A 4,338-nucleotide genomic window follows, 5' to 3' on the forward strand; every position below is an offset into this window, starting at 1 on the left:
AGAAAACTGAAAAAGAAGAGAGCGAAGGCAGAGATGGGGTGGGAGGTGGTGACTCATCGAGCCTCCCTAAAGTCCTGAGCTCCCTATTGATTGCGACTGATTGGACTTGTTGCTTTTGTTTTCTTTCTTCTTTCTCTTTCCTTTCCTCCGCCCCCTTGTTATGTTATGTTATGTTATGTTATATGTCTATGACATTTCTCTTTCAATCCCATTTCCAAGTTACCTACCCAAACCCCAAAAGGGAATCTGATCCTCATTTTCTCATGTTTGTACTACATGCCACATTTCCAAGTTACCTACCTAACCCAAACCCAATATGAAATCTCTCGTTTTCTCGTATTTGTACTATCGTACTACATTTCAAAACAATTGGCTTCACTTGGATGGGAAAATTATTTGAAAAAAATATCACTAAGAACAAGTACTTTTATGATTTATAATGTGATGTAAACGAGATAAAAATATTATATTTATATTACAGGCAGATAGTAAATCTTGATAACCAAACAAACCCTTAATTATTTGGGAGAAATTTTCTCTATTATATGTGTGTAGAAGTACTTGAATAAATAAGAAAGGTGGTGCAAAAACGTGTTTAAAAAGCCTTAAAAAATGTATTTATGATACAAATAAATGAGTTGAATGAGTGATTAATGGATATTCAAACAAACTCATAAAGCTATTCATATGTAGCGGTCTAATATAAGTTCATGCCACTTTGATTGCGCCCGCAGTTCAAATTTTAGGATTTTGTTTTGGTGTGTTATTTTTAGTATTTTTTTTCGGAGACGATAACAATTGTATAACCTATTATATCATAAACTAGAGGAGAGAGAGTTCAAATTTTAGGATTTTGTTTTGGTGTGTTATTTTTAGTATTTTTTTTCGGAGACGATAACAATTGTATAACCTATTATATCATAAACTAGAGGAGATGGAGAGTCTAAAGAGATTTGTATTAAGAGTTAACAGGTACACGGAACTTATTAGATCAAATGGATGCTTTGGCATCATTCTTGAATTTTTTTCGCTACAGATGCAATTTGAACTCTCACCTACAGCACAATGAGAGACTTAATACCCTTCTTGGTGGCGTGGTTAATGTTATTTTTAGTAATCAATAATATATAACAATTATGAATGATGAGTGCACATGTTTAGAGAGCGCTCTGAAATTGGCTGAACCCCTCATGGCCCTCGATTGTTCTTTCTTTCAATTGCACACTCGAAAAGATTTGTCTACCTGTGGGCAAGGAGACTTCCAATTTTCGCAGGTCTATTCATTCATACTTCTAAATTTCTAACACTTTTTTTTGTGCATGGATTTGATTTACTTTATACAGTTTCTTTTCTTCTTTTCCTTTTATTTGGTGTTCAATCAATGCACAGGAGTAATGGCGAAAGATACTACTTTGGTTTCTTTTGTTGAAAGCCGGTGGACTTTGCATCAGTCAACACAAACTTCCCTGCAGGGATTGCACCTGCTTTCCTACCATAATCTGCGAAGCAGACCGACTATATTCAGGCAATGACTCCAAGATTTTTATCACGTAGCCTAAAATTTGCCGGCAATGGGCCAATTTATTTATACCAACTTTTCGCCCATCGTAAAGCAAGAGAATGTAATCAAAACTGATCAGGGAAAAGCAGTGGGCTCATTCACCACAAACAAAAAGCAAAAAGAAGAGGAAAAAATCAATAAAGGAGTTGGGGTTGTCAAAAAAAAAGGGATGATTTCAGAAACCTCCCTGAGGTTACTGACATTTTCACATAGCTCCCCTCAGATTTAGAAAATTACACCAACCTCCCTGAATGCAGTGAAATGACAAGAATCTCTTTCATTAAATAGATAATCTATACCATGTGATTAAACAAAATGGTGAAACGAAAAAAAAATTGTCCCTACTACCCATCTTGCCACAAATTCACCAACTACTTATAGTTATTTATTTCTCCCATCCTCCTTGAGTCCTGGGTTTGTTTGGACAGCTGATTATTTTTTCAAATATATTTGCTTAAATCATCATTACAATTTTCAATACACTTTTTTATCTACCCAATTATCTTTTTATCTTACATACATCACATCACAAAAAATGCTACGGTAAAAATATCTCAAATAACTTACAATCCCAACAAAACCAGGTATATCTCAAAATATCTTTTTTCTCCTTCTTCCCATAACCTGTTCTCACCAACTATAATGACAGCAATGTCTGCCTCTCTCATTCTTAGTAATTAGAACCTTTCGATTTTTCAACTTTTCTTATGTTTTGCTGATGCTAATGACTTGAAATTGCCAAATAATAAATTGAGGTGAGTAGATATCTCTATCAAAATAGTTATAGACGAAGAGGATACTAGTGATAGATATTTTAAAAAAAAAAAAAAAAAAATTGATGGTTGGAAAGGGAAGAGGTCTAGATGAGGGGCATGCAATTTTGCCTTCTATAAAGATAAATTTTCTTGCATATTAATAGCTGCATTTGGGTTTCTTTAATTGATTTGCAATAGTTGATAGTAGTTTGCTATGGATATCGAAGTTGGTCTAGATCCCTAGATGTTGATGGAGTATTACTAAATTATATGCTTTGCTATGTAAAAGCATTATTGCTTTTTGGTATTGGGATCGTAGGCTAGGATATTGTTTTATGTTTGGCAAAATGACAGCCAATGAGATCACAGTTTGGAATTTGAGATTGGTTAATTTTGGATAAGGAATGAAATGGATGAATTGTAGAAACATTGGGTATTTGAGGTGACCGTTGCAATTGATTTGCACTGAAAGCATTTGAGTTGAGGTTGGGAATTTTGTGACTGCCCAAATTTTGGGGACTGAGTTGGAGTGAATTTGGGATTCTGCCATAGTGTAGGGATGGATTGAGTTGGGAATGCTTGATTAGTTGCAAAAGTGTATATGTGGAAGGTGGTGACTAAATTATTTTTTCCTTTTTGTTTTCACAATTTTAATAGAAGGGTAGTTTAGGATTATTGAAAAAGAATCTAGGTTATTGGGCCTAAATGGTTACCTAAATAGTAAAAGTAAGGACAGTAAGTGTAATTTTGAATACTTGAGGGGAGCTATCTATAATTAATAAAAACTTTGGGGGGAGGTTTCTGAAATTATCCCAAAAAAATTTATAAACTTGAATGAGGATCTTTTCTTCCTGCAATATATCCACCTCCACTTGAGGCCTTGAAGCCCTTGTCAAAAGAAGGTCTTGAAGCCTCTTAAGTACGGTACACGCACCTCCAGTTTACTTTGACCCACAAGTCTGGCATCGTACAAGTGTAAAACCATCCCAAATTTTGCCTAAAATTGGTAACTATAATATTGGCGACCTCCAATTCCCCTGCGCTTAATTAAGGTCTGTCCAAGTGGCACAGCATGCTCATAATTTATGGTATAATAGTTCAGCTTGAATTACGTTTCGTAGTAATATTTTGAAATTTTAACAACACATTATTCATTAAAAGGGCTGCTGCGGGTACGGTGGCACAATCAATAAATATGCAACAAAGCCAGTTGTATCTTTTCTTACACGAGTTAATGTAAGGACAACAGATAATGCAATAATGACTTTTTCTTGTAAAGAGATGATGCAATGAGTTGTAAACCGATTAGTAAAAAGAAGATGAGGAAAGTGCATTAGGAACTAACTTCCATTGACACGCATCAATCAAACTGAAATTATAGAAACGTTTCATTATGCTTCTTCTTTCTTGCAGAGGTGATTATGAAACAAAGGAGGCTTATCTCTCTCATGGCTGCTGTAGTTAATTGAGACACTCAATTCCAAATCCTCTTGAAGACTGATGTGATCTAATAAGTTCCACTAAGGGGGAAAAAAAAAAAAAGGAAAGGTTGAGTGGTGGATCAGCAGAAGAAAATCCCTTTCCTTAAGGGTCCGTTTGTTTTGGGTGAAAATATTTTCCAGGAAAATATTTTCCTAATTTCCCGTGTTTGGTTGCACAAAAGTTACTGAAAACATTTTCCTATGTAAAATATTTTTACTCATCTTATGGAAAACAACTTCCCTTCCAAACTTACTGAAGTTGTTTTCCGAAATGCATGCATCCCGCCTGTAGTATGTTCCAAACTTACTGAAAACATCTTGTAGTATGTTCTTTTTTTTTTTTTAGTATAAACAGGAGGACTCGAACCCAAGATCTCTTCCTTACACTCCCTCCCCCGTACCACCCAACCCTCCCCCTAGTATATTAAAAATAAAAAAAAAAACCTCATCCTGCTTATCCTATGCTAGTAATTAATTATGTATAATAGAGACATTCTTTTCTAGAGAAACTTTCAGCAGTGAGAGTGCAAGATATATGTCA

The sequence above is a fragment of the Coffea arabica genome, chromosome 11e, assembly GCF_036785885.1.
Source record: "Coffea arabica cultivar ET-39 chromosome 11e, Coffea Arabica ET-39 HiFi, whole genome shotgun sequence".
Lineage (NCBI taxonomy): Eukaryota > Viridiplantae > Streptophyta > Magnoliopsida > Gentianales > Rubiaceae > Coffea > Coffea arabica.